We start from the raw sequence: 18902 nt of genomic DNA on the forward strand, positions 1-18902 counted from the left end.
CATCTCCAGCTCCTCAGCCTGTCCCATCTCCAGCTCCTCAGCCTGTGACAGGCTCCCATCTCCAGCTTGGGTTTCCTATGCTCGTGCTGACGTTGCAGAGCACACGGCAGAACATACAGACTCCCTTTCTTCCCTCCCAGACCTCCACCCTCACACACTAGGGTTAAATTCTTGCAAGGGGTGGAGCTTCATTGCCAACACAGCTCAGGCAGACGGCGGACTCATTCCTTATTGTCTGCGCTAGCCTTCCATAGGAACGCCGGGAGTTGTAGTTCTGCAACTTGTAGACCCCTCCTGGCTGGCACGTCGGGACCTTACGGAGTGGCAGCATCCTCCCCAGCTGGCACAGACCCTCCTGAGGATGCTGCTGGCCAAGCGCTCAGTGGCAGAGCCCTCAGAGCTCGCGGGCCGGCAGCTCTGGTGACCTAGGCTCAGTCCCGGGTGAGTGTGGGCACAAGGGTATGTACTGTGCACTATGGGAAGAGCTGGAGTAACTTTGCTGCCCCCCAAGTGTCCAACTTTTTTTTTATTCCTCAGCTCTTCTGTTTTTTCTTACAGTATTTATGTAACAGCTGCGTTTTGTCATCAACTGTTTCGTGCTGCCATCTCCACAACTAATGACTTCAGGTTGGGATCCGGTGTAACCCTTCAAATAGCAAATCCCAGCATCGTGGTGTTGAGACAGCATCAGCTCAGCTACATCTGTGTATATAGCTCCAAGGCACACCAGGCAGGATAGTCTGCAGCGTTATCTGGGAGGAAGCGGTGCAGGAGGTGAGGGGGCTGATGGCTCTGCAGCAGTTCCAGGAAGGTCGCTCGGTGACATGTAGCATGTGATGACAACTAGTGTTCATAGGAAATGTAGAGCTCAGTCTTCTAAAAAGGTACAAGTCCAAGCAGACATTACTAGACATAGCTGTTTGTGGGGCAACTAGCCCCAAACTTTACATGTCCAGAACTATGTGTAATTCTGTATCTATCTCTCTGTATCTATATCTATCTATGTATTGTCTATCTATCTACTATCTATCTATTATCTATCTATCTATCTATCTATCTATCTATCTATCTCTATCTCATCTCTATCTATCTACAGTATCTATCTATGTTATCTATCTATCTATCTAATATCTATCTACTATCTATTTATTATCTATCTATCTCATCTCTATCTATCTACAGTATCTATCTCTGTTATCTATCTATCTAATATCTATCTACTATCTATCTATTTTTTATCTATCTCATCTCTATCTTTCTACAGTATCTATCTCTGTTATCTATCTATCTAATATCTATCTACTATCTATCTATTTTTTATCTATCTCATCTCTATCTACAGTATCTATCTATCTATCTATCTATCTATCTATCTATCTCTCTGTATCTATTATTTATCTATCTATCTATCTATCTATCTATCTATCTATCTATCTATTTATTTATCTGTCTCTATTATCTATCTATCTATCTATCTATCTATCTATCTATCTATCTATCTATCTATCTATCTATCTATCTATCTATCAATACAGCTTTATTGGCAGGTCTAAAATTATACATTAGTATTGCCAAAGCATGTGGGAAATAGGGGGTTGAGAAATGGGGACACAACCGGGGTCAGTGTATAGGAGTCAGTGGCATATCATGACAGGGGAGGAAGGGGTGCGGAACAAACCCCGGGTCAGGGTATCGGAGTCCATGGCATATCAGGCTCCTCTCAGTCTGTTGCAGGCACTGATATATAGTGCCGCTACAGTATGTCCACAGTGTTCTTATCCTCTCCCAGCAGGACGGGCTGCTTCTCTTCCTCCTCCATGGAGCTGAAGTCTGGGAGTAGATCAGAGAGGTTCCTAAAGTGGGTTTCCCTCACTGCTGAGTATTTGGGACAGTACATCAGGAAGTAGGGCTCATCCTCCACCGCCTCCAGGTGGCATTGCTGGCACAGTCTGCTTTCTCTAGGCATGTAGCTCTGTCGATGCCGCCCGGACTTGACGGCCAGGCTATGGGCGCTCAGTCTGTAGCGGCTCAGGATTTTATGGTCTCTGGGGTTCCCTAGTTTCTCCGGATATAGGGCCAGTTTGTAGTGTCAATGCAGGCTCTGGTATACCGTCAGCTTCTGGTTTGCTCTCACCTCATTCCTCCATTTACTGACGTATTCCTCTTGTGTCTTGTTACTGTTCCTGATCCTGGTTTTTATGACGTGGTGTGGGGTGATTTTCTGGTTGGGCTGGGTTTCAGTAAGTTGATTTTGGGGCTTTGCCTTGCTAGGGATCCCTTGGTGTATCTAGCAAGGCTTTATGGTGATGGGAGCCTTCACTACTACCATGTAGATGGCCCCAGAATGATGGCGCCCTCTTCTGGATTGTACAGTGTAGAGGGAATCTGCCTAGCTCCCCTCGACAGGCCCTGTTAGAGGTGCTCCGATGGACCTGGAGGAGATGCTTACAGAATTCCAGATGAAGTATTTCTGTTGGGCTGGAATCCCATCTTGACCAGTTGGGGTACGTGTGAGGGCCCCAGACTTCACTGCCATACAGGATTAGTGCAATGATGGAGTTAAAGATTTTAAGCCAAACCCTCACGGGTGCTTTGAGGTGGTACAGTCATCTTCTGATGTTGTAGAAGGTCTTGCATGCTTTGTCTTTCAGCTCCTCAATGGCTGATTTGAATCTCCCACTTTGGTAAATTATCAGGCCCAGGTAGGTGTACCTGTTGGTGGCTGTAAGAGGGCAGTTGTGTAGTGTGAAGGTAGGGGGCCTGGCTGACTTTGTTTTCCTTCTCTGAAACACCACAGTGTTGGTCTCTTTTTAAATTAATGGGAAGGGCCCATGTGGTGCTGAATTTCTCCAGAATGACTAGCTGGTCTTGGAGACCTTTCTCAGTTGGTGATAGTAGGAGAAGGTCATCTGCATACAGGAGAAATTTCACCTCCGTGTCATGGAGGATGATACCTGGTGTTAAGGAGGACTCCAGAGCCGCTGCCAGCTCAATGTAAATGTTAAAGAGCGTTGGACTGAGGCTGCAGCCCCGTCTAACTCCTCAGCTCTACTGGAAGTAAACCATTCTCTTCCCATTTACCTTCACGCTGCATTGGTTCTCGGTGTAGGAGCTTTTGATGACGTTGTATGTCTTTCCTCCTATTCTGCTCTCCAATAGCATCAGGAGCAATCCTGGAACACCGAGTCAAAGTCCTTTTTGAAGTCCACAAAACAAGCATATATCTTTCCCTGCTTTGTATTGTGGACATAGCTGTGGATGAGGCAGTGCAGGGTGTAGACGTGGTCTGTGGTGCGGTGGTTTGGCATGAACCCTACTTGGCTTTTACTGAGTACATTGTGCTGGGTGAGAAAGCCGAGGATTTTCTGGTTCAGGATACTGTTAAATAGTTTCCCTAGATTGCTGCTGACACATATCCCTCGGTAGTTGGCTGGGTCATACCTGTTCCCGCTCTTGTGTATTGGGGTTATGACACCTTGGTTCCAGGCTTGGAGGAAGTAGCCAGCGCTTAGCACAATGTTGTACAGTTTTTCTATGGCTGCCTGTATTGCTGGTGGGCTGTACTTAATAATTTCGGGTGGGATGCCATCTGTGCCACTGGCTTTCTTGCCTCTTATGGTTGATATTCTCTCTGATATCTCCTGCAGTGTATGGGTCTGGGTTAGGTTCTTCTTTTGGGATGTCTCTGTAGAGGTCTCTGAATATAGAGGTTGTTTTTTCTTCTCATTTGTGCCCAGGTGGTTCTATAGTTCCCAGAAGGAGTTATCTTGGAGGGCATCTTGAAGCTCTATAAGTTTAGTTGAGGTATATTCTTGCTTTTTCCTTCTGAGGATGGTTTTGTATTGCCTCTGCGTTGTGTCATAGACTTTCCGCAGGTTGCTATTGTTGGGATCGCTATGCTTTTTATTTGAGGCTCATCTTAAGGTCTTCCGTACAGCTCTGCACTCCTCATCAAAGTTATCTTCTTTTTGCTTCAGGTGGCTATACTTTTTCAGGTCAGCCATTTCTGCCATGGTGTAAAATATATTATTAAGATCTCTTACAGCTTGATTGCCTCCTTCTGGGTTTATCTCGAACACCTTGTTGTTGAAGTAGTAAAGCATCCCTTGGATTTCTGGTTTATTGTGCACCTCTTCATATTTCTGAGCCGATGGCTTGGACCACTTATAAGATGGAGGTAGTGTGAAGAGCCCGGCCTGCTGAGGTATTTGTCCTGGTGGTTTGTTTGTGGACTTAATATATAGGGGTTTGGTTGTGATCAGACAAGTGCGATTGTGGGCTGACTATGAAGGCCCCAATGTTTGCAAGGTCCATGTCTGTGATGGCATAGTCCACTACGCTGCTACCCACATGGGAGTTTAATGTAGTCCTTCCTAGAGAGTCTCCCTTGTTGTGACCGTTGAAGATGTGGAGTCCTAGGCTTCGGCAAAGATTTAACATTTTTTTGCCACTTTTATTTACCGTACTGTCGTAACTGTTCCTCTCTGTATGTACTAAGCTGTCGCTGTCAGTCTGTGCTCCATATATATACAGTTAGGTCCATGTATAAGTGGACACTGACACAATTTTTGTTTCTATTACCTGTTTACTAAAACATATATTCAAGTTATAGTTATATAATGGGCATGGACATAAAGTCCAAACTTTTAGCTTTCATTTGAGGGTATCCACATTAAAAATGTATGAAGGGTTTAGGAGTTTCAGCTCTTTTACATGTGGCACCCTGTTTTTAAAGGGACCAAAAGTAATTGGACAATTGACTCAAAGGCTGTTTCATGGGCAGGTTTGGCCAATTCCTTCATTATTTCATTCTCAATTAAGCACATAAAAGGCCTGGAGTTGATTTGAGGTGTGGTGCTTGCATTTTGAAGATTTTGCTGAGAAGTAAACATGCGATCAAAGGAGCTCTCCATGCAGGTGAAACAAGTCATCCTTCATCTGGGAAAACAGAAAAAAAAACATCCAAAAAACTGCTACACTATTAGGAATGGCAAAATCTACAGCTTGGTACATCCTGAGAAAGAAAGCAAGCACTGGTGACCTAAACAATGCAAAAATACCTGAACGCCCACGGAAGACAAGAGAGGTGGATGATCGCAGAATAATTACCATGGTGAAGAGAAACCCCTTCATAATAACCAACCAAGTGAACAACACGCTCCAGCATACAGACGTGTCAATATCAAAATCTACCATAAAGAGAAGACTGCATGAAAGTAAATACAGAGGGTTCACTGCACGGTGCAAGTCACTCATTGGCCTCAAGAATAAAAAGGCTAGATTGGACTTTGCTAAAAAAACATCTTTAAAAACCAGCACACTTCTGGAAGAACATTCTTTGGACAGATGAAACCAAGATCAACCTCTACCAGAATGATGGAAAGAAAAAAGTATGGTGAAGGCATGGTACAGCTTATGATCCAAAGCATACCACATCATCTGTAACACACGGCGGAGGCTGGGTAATGGCTTGGGCATGCGTGGCACTGGGTCTCTAGTGTTTATTGATGATGTGACACAGGACAGAAGCAGCCGGATGAATTCTGGGTTTTTTAGAGACATACTGTGTGCTCAAATCCAGCTAAATGCAGCCAAACCGATTCCTCTGCGTTTCATAATACAGATGGACAATGACCGAAAACATAAAGCCAAAGCAACCCAGGAGTTTTATTAAAGCAAAGAAGGGGAATATTATTGAATGGCGAAGTCAGTCACCTGATCTGACCCCAATAGAGCATGCATTTCACTTGTTAAAGACATTCTGGATTGTAGTAGGGGGACTCAGGTGGTGGTTTGTAGGCCGCACAGAGGTAGATGTCTGACTGGGAGGTGAGGATGGAGCTGTCTATTCTGATCCAGATGTGTCTGTTTCCCTGTTTCACTGGTCTGATCTGCTCATGGAGCTCCACTTTATACCACACTAGTATTCCTCCCAAACAGCGGCCAAGTTTGGTGGTTTTATTTTTCAGGACCGGGACAGAGATTTCCCTGTATCCAGTGGGTGCCAGGGGCTCACTTTCTGCCTTAGTCCATGTTTCTAGAAGGATTTGAATGTCGATGTTTCTTAAACTCTATCAGATCTATTATCTAACTATCTATCTCATATCTATACCTGTCTATCCATCCATCTATCTATCTCATATCTATCTAGACAGAAAAAGAAAAATTGTACAGCAGCACTCTTTTCATATACCAGGTTCAATATTCCTGAAAGGTTTTTGGCCGAAAAAAAAAACTGCCACTAAAGTAAAAGTAGCTGGGCAGCACTCCGGTCTTCCAGTGAAAGAAAGTGGATCTTTATTACACTCAATAACAATGCAACGTTTCTGCTCTCTCAATGGAGCCTTTGTCTATCTATCTATCTAATATCTATCTATCTATCTCTCTGTATTTATTATCTATCTATATATCTATCTCGAAAAACCTTGAAAAATGAGGATGCAGCACACTATGAACACGAGGGGTGCACGTCCGGCCAGTGTGGACCAGCACCTAGGTCCAATGAACTAGAAGTAGAAAAACAGCCAGCAGCACTCCAGATTAGCAAAGAAAACGTGTGGTTTATTGACCCAAAAGTCAAGCGACGTTCCAACAGCTTGTTGCTGTCTTTATCAAGCTTAGTGCACATGTGTTACAAGCATGTTTTATATAAGGACATTGATCAACAAAAGATTAACATCAATTAAAAAAATACAGTCAAAATCAATAAATATACATATGGTTACATGAATACATATAAACGACCACCACAATCTGGCAAGTATAGTGCATATAAATAATGAATCATTACTACAACCTCCTTTACATTGTGTGGAAAAGATCATGATGAGTGCAGGTGAATACATTAATCACGTGAAATTAAAAAACTCACTGTCAGCTGGGTGACTGTATGTAACTTGAATCGCGTGCTCAGCCGCGTTCCCATTCACTCACCACGCATGCGCGGGAGGAACAAGTATCGCGATTCTTCCGGCACCTGGGGACTGAATGGCAACCACAACCAAGATGGCTGAGACAGCCCCGCAAGTAATATGCGCATGTCCGGACCGTAGTAGGGGCCGCCCATCAGTCACTACGTAATCGTAGTTGTGTACATGGATAACAAATGAATATAAGGAGCAGGATTCTATAGATATAGTTATTAAAGAATCTTATATTGATAACAGGGTCTAGGACACTGCCAACCCGCGATCTACATGAAAGTGCATATACGATCGCTAGATTCAGCGTCTTATCAACCCATTATAGAGGCTATAAGGAGAGAATATCTATCAGATCTATTATCTATCTACCTATTTATCAAATCAGCTTTATTGGCAGGACTAAATACATTGCCAAAGCAAGTGGGAAATAATTGTGTAGGGTTGGGGGATGGGGACACGACCAGGGTGGGGGTATAGGGTAAGTTTGGGGGATGGGGACACATCCAGGGTGGGGGTATAGGTGTCAACGCCAGATCTCTGAGAAGTTCTGACAGACATTCTTCAGTATCTCCTGCATGATGTTCTTTTGTTTTGGTTTCGCTTTGACATCTCTTCTCCCTCTTCCAGCTGTCATCTATTAGCAGTGATTGCCTCCCTTTATATCCCCTCCCATACTGCCTCACTTTGCGGTTTATACTACTTCCTGGATTGTGTTCACTGCTATATGCCACTACTGCTGGTTCCTCAGATAAGTCTATTTCTGTATTTGTGTTTTCCTGTTGGCTTGATTCTAGGTGACCTTGACTCCCTCCGTATTTAGTGCAGGAAGCTGGTGGTCGTGTCCCCTCACTATTATAGGGTTTGCAGATGTCACTCAGTCTAGGTACGTGGACATGCAACTTTCTATCATAAAGATCTTTGCATGGGCTGAGCAGTCAGGGAGAGCTCTAGGGCTTTTATAGGGCTCACCCATTTGTTCCTTAGTTTGGGATCAAGTCAGTCGGGTCTTTATTTGTTACTTCTTGTTTTCTGCAACACCATCCGTGACAATAGGAGTCCATGGTATATCAGGCTCCTCTCAGTCTATGGCAGGCAGTAATATATTGTGCTGCTATGGTTGCTGTGTTCTCCTCTTCCCCCAGCAGTATGGAGAGTCTCTCTCTTCCTCCTCCATGGATGTGAAGTCTGGGCAGAGATCAGACAGTCTCCTGAAGTGAGAGTCCCTCACTGCTGAGTATTTGGGGCACCGCAACAGGAAGTGAGCCTCATCCTCCACGGCCTTCTGGTCGCACTGTTGGCACAGTCTGCTCTCCCTGGGCAGGTACCTGTGCCACCCGGATTTGATGAGCAGTCTGTGGGCGCTCAGTCTGTACCGGCTAAGGATATGTCAGTCTCTCAGATTGGGGAGTTTCTCAGGATATGAATAGATCTATCTATCTATCTATCTATCTATCTATCTATCTATCTATCTATCTATCTATCCATCAGCTATTTATCTATCTATCTAAGTAAACAAACTCCACTGCACTTCCAAAGAAAAGCGTACGTTTATTCACCTAATAACAGCGTAGTTCCGGTCCACACATGGAACCTTTCTCAAGCAGTGACAATCGTTGTCACTGTTGAGAATGGTTCCATTGTGTGGACCGAAACGTTGCTGTTATTTGGTGAATAAACGTACGCTTTTTTTTTGGGAAGTGCCGTGGAGTTCGTTTACTTAGATTGTCTAGTAGATGGATCGCCTCTACAGCCGATGGCACTCTGTTTCACCTATTTACTGCTGTGCTGCCTGCCATTTTTTGTTTTGCTATCTATCTATCTATCTATCTATCTATCTATCTATCTATCTATCTATCTATCAGATCTATTATCTAGCTCTCATATCTATCTATCAGATCTATTATCTAACTATCTATCTATTAGATCTATCTATCTATCTATCTATCTATCTATCTATCTATCTATCAGATCTACTATCTATATCATATCTATTATCTATCTATCTCATATCTATCTATCTAATCTACTATCTATCTATCTATCTATCTATATCTATCTATCTATCTATATCTATCTATCTATCTATCTATCTATCTATCTATCTCTCTTCTGTTGTATGTTTCTACCTGAAAACCTTCAGCTGGCCATAAATTTGTCAGAAGGACCCATCAGCCATCCATATCTATGGTGACTTTTCCATCATAAATGAACACAATGGCATAGTACCAGTTCCATTGCATGGCTTACACCATCAGCGCCTGATGGACTCCTATGACTTTTGATAAGGTCTGCTGGATATCAGAATCTGTGATAGAGACTCAGATGTGAACATAGTCTAAGGCTAGGTTCACATAAAGTATTTTCTGAGTTAGGAATGGGCATTTCCATGCATTTATTTGTTGTGGTGTAAGTGAAGATTTTCATTCCTGGCCATTTTTTGGTGGAATTCTGGACGTGGATTCTGTGACAAGAATGGATAGGACACTTCTTTTTTCCACTGTGCAGTTTTGAAAACCGCTAGCAGAAAGAAAAAGCGATGTATGGTGAAATCAATAGGGAAGTGCATGTGTTTTTGGCGCGGATTTTCGGGGCAAATACCAGGAGAGCAATAAAGTACCACAGGAGTCCGGAGAGAATCGTCAGGTGGAAGCCGGGGTCGGAATACCAGGAGAGCAGCGCAGTACAGGAGGAGCAGGCAGAGGATCGTCAGGGAACACAGGAACAGGTAAGTATGCCAGGTAACAGAATCGCAAATGAACCTAATTAACAGGAAACCTGTGGCTGCCTGTTAAATACTGACTAGCTGGGGTCATGTGACGTGGCCAGCGCCACATGACCCACGCTGCTGAATACAGCTGAGCACCGAGTGCCCAGCTCGGTGCTCAGACCTCCCCTGAGGACGCCGGCTGCGCTGAGGAGACGTGCGCGGCCAGTCCGTCCAGTCCCCTATCACCTAGGAGATGATGACGCTGTGCGCGTCCTCGCTCCTGCACAGAGACGGGACGCTGACGGCACTGAGGAGAGCGAGCTCTTCGTCGGCGTCCCGTGACAGAGACATTGGTGCTGCTTTCAATACTTTATTTGCACAAGCATCAGCATTTTGGTGATTGACTTTTTCAGCAATTTGTGCTACAGTCATTCTTCCATGGGATCAGACCAGATGATCAAACTTTCAGTGCCCTCCCAACCAATGAGCTTTGGTGCTCATAACCCTAACCCACTCAGATGGTCCCATGAAAAATATTCTACATTTTTCAATGGACCTGAATACTTTGAAAAGTATAGCCACTGAGTTATTCACTGTACTCTTATCTGTATAGCGCCACCTGACCTTTTTCTAAATTCTCTGTCCAGCTCACTGAGGTTGACAGTCATACTTGGTTCCATCCTACAATTGACACTGCCAGCAGACGTGACATACCCCTGAGAAAGTACATGTTCCCTGAGCTGCCAGCTTGAAATAAATGTAGCAGAGCATTTGATGTAATGAATGGGGAGATTCTAGCATTTTTAGAACGAGGTTGTCATGTACTATATGATGGTTGATTTCATTCTTTATATTACTCATGAGTATTCTGTATCCCTTCACAGGCAACGATTCACAAGATGATTAATGTTATTCAGTTTACCTTTTTTAATCTTAATCTGATTGGCATATGTGCGGCAGTTCCCTGAGACCCTTCTCTTTGGGTTTGGTTGCTTCTAATTTTGTAATCTTGCTGTAATGGAAATCATGTTCCCTGTTTTCCACCATTTACCATACATGTATGGGCTGGTCTTTAATCCAGTGCAGGATTAGAGCCCCTTCATTTGCAATCAGGACAGCCAGGGCCTCCAAGGAGAAGACAGCAGCGATTTATTTCCGGTGTACCTACCGCTCAGTGAGCGTTATGTAGTGAATACATTAAGCAGCTGTATCGCCTCCTCTATTGCTGTGGTTCCCAACAGCCAGGCTGTGGACCAGTACTGGCCATGGATGATGTGGTACAGGGAGGAGACTTCATCTCTGCTCACTGGGTGTTGTCTTCTCCCTGGCTGTGATGCCGTCCAATTGCTGTGGACTGCTTCACAACCAGGGCGAAGACAATGCCCACTAGGCAGAGATGAAGTTTCTTCCTCTCCGTTCCTAGGAGGAGACCTGTGTAGGTGTACCTTTTGGTGCAACTTTAAAGAGGGAAAAAGTGGCAGTTCAACCTCCTTACAAACTGGTATGATTGCCTTAACAACTATTGTCAGTAGTAGCACACTGCTTCATAAGAAGTTCTGGGCAAATATCTGGCCATTTGCTTTAGATGTGATATAACAGTGTCCCCTGTATATGCTACTGGATATTTCCATACACACCGCCTGTAGCCTCACCCTGGTCCCTAGGAAATTTTTCTTGCATGACAGTGGTCCGAGTTGCAAGAAAGGTTGGGGACTGCTACTCTATTGGACTCCATGATCATGTTACCAGGTGTTTTCGGGCATAGTAGACGTGCTAGATCTTTGGATACCCCAGTTACAATGGAAAACTGCATAATAAAAAAATAAAGAAAAGTGTAACTGTCCTAGAGGCCTTTTTATGCCCTCTTAGTGGACACATTATGTGACAAAAAAAGATAAAATACATATATAAGAAATGAAAGCCATAAAATATTTAAAAAGACAACTGATGCAGTCGCCATAGCCGCTCTAATCATACGAGAATGTATGTTATATATAAAAATTATAGAAAATATAGAAATCATTTTAGTCATTCATTTTGGTGTCTGTTCTAAACGTAAAGGGAGTCTGTCACCCCCTGTCTATGTTGTAAACTGTTCTTGGTGCCCTCTAGCTCACATACAGCCTTTCCCAGACAGGGAATGTGTTCCATTTTAGTTCTAGTTTGAAAAACTTCCATTTTTTTCTGTAGTTCCCCCAAATAAACTAAAAAAAGAAAAAAACTTTAGAAACCTATCCTTAAAGAGCTCTATGGGTTACTTAAAAAATGTAGCAAAAATTATTTTGGTAACCCAACAAATAAAAAAAACCTACATCACAAAAAAGTCTAGTCTTGGCACCCTACACAGTTGTCATATTATTTTATTTTCCTCCCCATAGTCTAAAAGCCATAACTTTTTACATTTTCCCTTCACATAGCTATATGAGGATTAGTTTTTTCCAGGACTAGTTGTACTTTCTAATGGTACCATTTCATATTCCACACAATGTATAATTAATGGTGTGGAATCAATACTAATACAGTGATGCCAAATTTTTAGCTATGTGTAATGTTTTAATACTTAAAAAAATAATAATATTTGACCGTATTGCATAAATGCTATTATACTTTAAATGGGTTCTCCGGCCTCTACTTGAAAATTGTCCATCTTCATAACCTGTGGAGGGAAGGTTATAACACCAATACTTACTCTCCACAGCGCAGCCCTTCCTATGATTCTCTTCACGGTCACGTGACCGCTCCTGAAGCATTTTCAAGTCTTCCGGTCCAGCGCGTCCTCTTCTTTTCCTGCCTGAGGCAGGAGACGGAACATCATCACTGACGTCACCACCTCCTGCCAGCCTTCTTCGGTCCTGTCGCTTGCACACTACTGCGCATGCGCTGGGACCGCCGGCCGTCTTCTGAGTGTACAGGCCTCTATGTAAAGCCTGTACTGACTCATGTACAGAGCGATGTAAGCGATGCACATGAGTGACAGGCTGACATATGAGGCACAGAGGCTGATCGCTATGCTGTGGAGGTCATCGGGGTAGCTGTGCATGGCACATGGGGGACACTTTGGATGGCACTGTGGGGGACACTTTGGATGGGCACTCTGGATGGCACATGGGTGCCCTTGTGGGCAGGGGCGTACTGAGAACCCTCAGGGTCCCCGGGCAAAATAAATCAAGGGCCTCCTTACAGGCCCCACCCATGTTCTGCTGCAAGCCCCACCCTTGTCCCGCCTCCATGCCCCGCCTCCAGCCACACCCTACACAATCTTTAATAAGATTTCAAAGTTAAAGTGACACAAAAGGCACCCAGACCACTTCAGCTCATTGACGTGGTCTGGGTACAGTGTCCCTTTGGCAAATCGAGCTGCAATGTTATAGAGAAACTGCATTGTTTACGTTCCAGCAATAAGTCAGTCTCTAGTGGCCGGCAGCCACCTGAGGGATTCCTGGATTCAAACAGACCTTTGGTCCGGTATCTGACGCTGGACGGCCTCACACCCTGCATGATGACCTCCAGGGTCAAATTTTTCCCCATAGGAAAGCATTGATTCAATGCTCTCGTATGGGGTGATCTAATCTCAGCGTCCATTAGTGAGCCTCTTTTAGAAGCAGTGTGGGCATAACTACTGTGAAGGGGGCACATATCTTGGCATAACTACTGTGAAGGGGGCACATATCTGGGCATAACTACTGTGAAGGGGGCACATATCTGGGCATAACTACTGTGAAGGGGGCACATATCAGGGCATAACTACTGTGAAGGGGGCACATATCTGGGCATAACTACTGTGAAAGGGGGGGAGGCCCTTCACAGTAGTTATTAATCCCTTTCAGCAGTCTCCCCTTCAGTGAATGGGGGACTGCTGAAAGGGGTTAATAACTACTGTGAAGGGCCTAGCCGTCTGGGCAACCCCACAGATCATCCCCCCACCCACCTTGTACTTGTTCCACTGATCCGCTACTTGCGGGCTACATGGGCATGAGTTCAGTCACTTCGGTGCGCAATCCCATCCTGTGGTGCGTGATCCCGCGAGACCCGTGACCTACAGCGGCAGGTCTTGCGGGATCACGCGCTGCAAGACGGGATTGCCCACCGAAGTGACTCAACTCATTCCCGCGCGCCCACAAGTAGCGGAACAATTACAAGAGGGGTGGGGAATAGCCAAATAAAAGTTGTTATGGGGGCTCTGTGGATGGCACTGTTGTGGGGGGCGCTGTGGATGTCACTGTTATGGGGCGCTGTGGATGTCACTGTTATGGGGCGCTGTGGATGTCACTGTTATGGGGGCACTGTGGATGTCACTGTTATGGGGGCACTGTGGATGTCACTGTTATGGGGGTCCTGTGGATGTCACTGTTATGGGGGTGCTGTGGATGTCACTGTTATGGGAGTGCTGTGGATGTAACTGTTATGGGGGCACTGTGGATGTAACTGTTATGGGGGAACTGTGGATGACTGTGTTATGGGGGCACTGTGGATGACACTGTTATGGCATCTAACATGTATCACGCATGTTGGCCCAAGATAAACCCTTCAGCAGTCAGGACCAAAAAAGATAGGATTAGGCCTCATGCACAGGACCGTATCTGTTCAGCTTTCTCCAAGTAGCAGATCTGATAAAATAAGGATACTGCCTGTGTGAGATGTGCATTTTTTTTCAGAGCCATTGAGATCTATGGGTTGTAGATCTGCATTATGAGGACCAGAATAAGACATGTTCTAGCTTTTGCTGTACTGAGATATGGATCTGGAAAGTGTCTATTTTGGGCCTCATAATGCAGACCTGAAATCCATAGAAATCAATGGGACTGACAGAAAAAATAAAAAATTAAATGCTGTTCGCACGCGTCTCGCAGACCGAAAAATGGATACGGTCGTGTGCATAAGGGTTTGGATACACAGCTCAGCAGACAGAATCATACAAGATAGGATTAGATACACCACTCAGCAGACTGTCTCATACAAAATGTGATTAGATACACAGCTCAGCAGGCTATATCATAGTAGATGGGATTAGATACACACTTCAGCAGGCAGTATCGCACACAACAGGATGTGTATCAGGCACACACACAGGATAGGATTAGATACAGATGTGATTGGATACGCTTGCCGATTTCAGCTGTTTATCACAGTTTGGAGATGGTGAGGGAAGAGCCCGTGTACGGTCAGTGATGGGATTAGATACACCGCTCAACAGGCTGTATCACACAGGATAGGATTAGATACAGATGTGATTGGATAAGCTTGCTGATTCAAGCTGTTTTTCACACTCTGGTGATGGTGAGGGAAGAGCCTGCTGACAGCCAGTGATGGGATTAGATACACAGAGTTTTCCGCACTGATACGATGTGTGATGCGAACGCATTGCGTCCACACGGAATCTGGACCCATTCATTTTAATGGGTCTGTGTACATAAGCGTCGGTTTTCACACATCACTTGTGCTTTGCGTGAAAATCGCAGCATGTTTTATATTCTGTGTTTTTCACGCAACGCTGGTCCATAGAAGTGAATGGGGCTGCATGAAAATCGCATCCGCAAGCAAGTGCGGTTGTGATGAATTTTTCACGGATGGTTGCTAAGAGATGTTGTTTGTAAACCTTCAGTTTTTTTATCACGTGCGTGCAAAACGCATTAAATCACATTGCACCCGCGATCGCATACAAAACGGAATGACCTTGCTTGCGAAATCGCTCATTTTTCACTGTACGCATTTTCAACGCATCTGGACCTAATCCGCTCATGCTCGTCTACAACAGGCCTTACTTTCCTATTTTGTATCATTTTGATATGAAACAGTGACTGCAAAAAGGTGCGGACCGCTCAGCAGCACACCGTGTGCTGTCCATATCCGTACTTCTGTTCCGTGGCCCCACAAAAAAGATAGAACATGTTCTATTCTTGTCAGCAATAGCGGACAAGAATAGGCATTTTGTATGATAAGTCTGGCCGTTTGGTTCTGCAAAATGCAGAAGGCAGACGGCCGGTATCCATGTTTTGCGGACTGCAGAAATGGATACGGTCGTTTGAATGAGCCCTCAGTCTAGAGGATCATGGGGGGAGGGGAATGGGCAGTCCATCTGTGCCCCCATTGAGATATATAAAGGAATGGTCATAAACATACTTCTCTGTTCCACTGGTAGATCACCAGCTGTACTGACCCTATGCATGATGGCAGTAGGCAATTTCCAGCCCTCCTGTGAACGCCAATGTGACCATCCGTGTTCAGTTATGAAAGCAGGTTCAGCTTTTGTACTAATGATGGCCGTCTCAGAGTTCACAGGAGGGTTGAGGAGCAAATAATACCATCATGCAAAGTGCGGAAACACAGAGGACTAACACCTGGGGCAGTATTAGCTACCGTGACTGTCCTGTCTGGTATTCATGGGGAGAATGTCTAGGACATTGCAGAACCAGTTTGGACATTGTGGAACCAGTTCTACTGCCTTTTCCCCCAGTCGTCTTCATGAGGGCACACATTTGAGACTGCCTTCCCCTGATAGGATAGGAAAAGACAGAGAGTTTTAAAAGCCCCAGCCCTCCCTTTCAACACCAGTGTATTTTAATGGAACCACCAAAGACAGAAGTAACACTCAGTAAACGAAATATGAGTTTTGGGCGGGCAATCCATATTCTGTCATGGAGGCTTCCAGGAAACCAGATTATCGGTGAGTCTGATACTCATTTTGACTCGGGTGACACAGTGTTCCAACAAGATAGTGTCCACCCACACATGCCCTCACTATATAATATATGCTCTTCAGCATATCCAGCAGCTCAATCGCCAGATCTCTCCCCTCATAGAGAAAGTGTGGGACTAAATGGGGCAAAAGATCTCCCATGCATAGCAGCCAACAACCACCTTGGCTGGCCTACAGGTCCATGTTGAAAGGCCACAGAATGACATACCACTGGAGGATATCCAGCATCTGTATGACCATTACCATGCCAGAGTGGCAGCCTGCATTACAACAATGGGAGATTCCACCCAGTATTAATGTGACCCTGCCCCAAGATATGCCCTGCTGCAGAACCCCAAAAAAAGGGTTGTCATCATTCACCAAGCATCACTAGCAATGTATACTTTTTCAATCTCAATTACAGTACGTTTTCCAGGTTTCTTTTTTTTCATCTTTCCGTAGTGTGTTTTCGGGGTGTGATGTAACTTTATTACATACCAGAATTGTTTTCTGAAGAAACAAAATGTTATGGTCACTGACAATTTAGTTTTAGTGAGCATGCAGCAATGTATAAAACTTGCTGAAAATGCTTACATTTCTCCCCAGATTTTGAATTCGGTGTGTGTGTCTCACCCCCAAATACATTCATATTGTGTATATGCAAAATATGTGGTACCTACATTTAGAATTGTCTTATTGTCTTTGACGAGCACCTCTTCCTCATGCGCAGAGATGGCCTTACATCCTTAGGTCTCATGCACACGAACGTATTTTTTCTCCGTGTCCGTCCCAAAAAATAGAACATGTCCTATTATTGTCCACATTACGGACAAGGATAATGCTGTTCTGTTCCGCAAAATACTGAATGCACACGGACAGCATCCGTATTATTTGAAGATATGTTTTTTGCAAAATACATACGGTCGTGTTTATGAGGCCTTAGTAAAAAAAATGGGTAAATCTGGACCAAAATCTGCAACCCAGGGCAACTGCAGATATCAAAATCTGCAATATCCGCTCAATTTTTTTCTTTTTTATGGGGGATGGAGGGTGAATGGATGTTTGGGGTGAGGTGTACTTTAGCTGATAATTCTAACAAAATATCGTAGGACATTGGTGGGGAGAAAGCGACTGTCGTGGACAGATTGGAAGGAGTCAGAGAGGTTTCAGCACACCTAATTCTGTTTGCCGTCTTGATGCGTGTCAACAGGAGTGTGTGGCAGCTTCCTATCCTAATCTCATCATAAAATTGTATGCCCATTCAGCTGACCTGAATTTCTATTTTTTATCATTACAAATACAAGAAAACGTGAGTCATATTAATGAGCCTTTAGACTTGAACTACTACCATGCAGCTACAACCATGTTTTTAAAAGAAATAAGTCTTCCATTTTAAACGGCTTTGCCTCCAGAGACTTTCCATTTAGCTGCTGACAGACATAAGGTTATCGTGTCTGAACGCAGCCTCCAGTCTCTTCGCCGTGTGGCTAGGTCTAGCAGCAGTCCATACTCTAGACATATTTGATATCTTTAAGACTCTAGGGTTCATGTCTCTATAAATAAATGCAGATGCAATCAACAGGCATCTTTCTTGTGTGTTATAACCATTAAGTATTGCTATAAGCTTTTTTTTTTTTTTGGTCTCGGTTAAAACAGGCCTAAAATCCCTTGAGGAAAGTCAGGGAATTCTTTACATTCTTTACAGGGGAAAGGTTATAGCTGAGGGATTAGCAGCCGGCTCTGTATAAATTGAACATACATATTCAGAAGTAAAGATATATTGATGGTGTCACTTTATAAGGCATAGAAATAGGCCGTGTACTATAACCATCCATTATGTAATTCAGTGCTAAAACACTGTTAACAACAGCAACTAATTAGCCCAGTTCCCTTCTCTAGCCTGCTGTGGTAAAATGAAAGCTGGAATCTGATTGGATAAGAGAGGGTTTTGCTAGAGAATGGTTTTAGGTTGTTGAGATTCACCGTGTGGAGATATATACAACCCATGGCAAAAATGAAGGAATTACCACACTTAGGTCACATGCACAAGGCCGTTGGGTGGCCGTGGCTGTATTGCAGCCCGCAAACGGTGGATCGGCAATCCACGTCCCCTGGCCGTGTACACCCCGCATCACGGATGTGGACCCATTCGCTTGAATGGGTCCGCAATTCCAGAGATGCGGAACAGAGTCACAAAACGGAACATCGGAAGCATTACGGAGTGCTTCCGTTGTGTTTCTTTCCGTAATTTCGCACCACGAAAAAATATGGTGTCATTTTTTTTTTGCGGTGCGGACATACCACGGACCCATTCAAGTTGAATAGGTCCGGCCCGCTGCACGGATGTTGCCCGTGCATTGGGGACCGCAATTGCGATCCCCAATGCACGGAATGGCCACACAACGGCCATGTACATGAGGCCTTAAAGGCTGTTCTTTTTTTCTTTGTTGCAAATACACAAATCACAGATATTACCTAAAACAGGCAAGCTCAACCTGCGGCCCTCCAGCTGTTGCAAAACTACAACTCCCAGCATTTTCGGACAGCCTACAGCTATCAACCTACAGCAGGGCATTGTGGGAGTTGTAGTTTTACA

At 44.4% G+C, this 18902-nt stretch overlaps 1 protein-coding gene across 2 annotated transcripts in view; it reads left to right on the forward strand.

The window, feature by feature from the left end:
* The first annotated feature begins 209 nt into the window (after positions 1-209).
* Positions 210-18902, forward strand: part of DSE (dermatan sulfate epimerase) — a 42778-nt gene continuing 24085 nt past the window's right edge. Inside the window, exon 1 of one of the 2 annotated variants that reach the window (XM_044291513.1) lies at positions 210-441. The gene's annotated coding sequence lies outside the window, so the exon portion shown is untranslated. Of the gene's footprint in view, positions 442-770; positions 885-18902 lie in introns of those variants that run through there. The other variant, XM_044291514.1, reaches the window with a different exon arrangement.

Source organism: Bufo gargarizans, chromosome 4 (genome assembly GCF_014858855.1).
Source record: "Bufo gargarizans isolate SCDJY-AF-19 chromosome 4, ASM1485885v1, whole genome shotgun sequence".
Taxonomy (NCBI): Eukaryota; Metazoa; Chordata; class Amphibia; order Anura; family Bufonidae; genus Bufo; species Bufo gargarizans.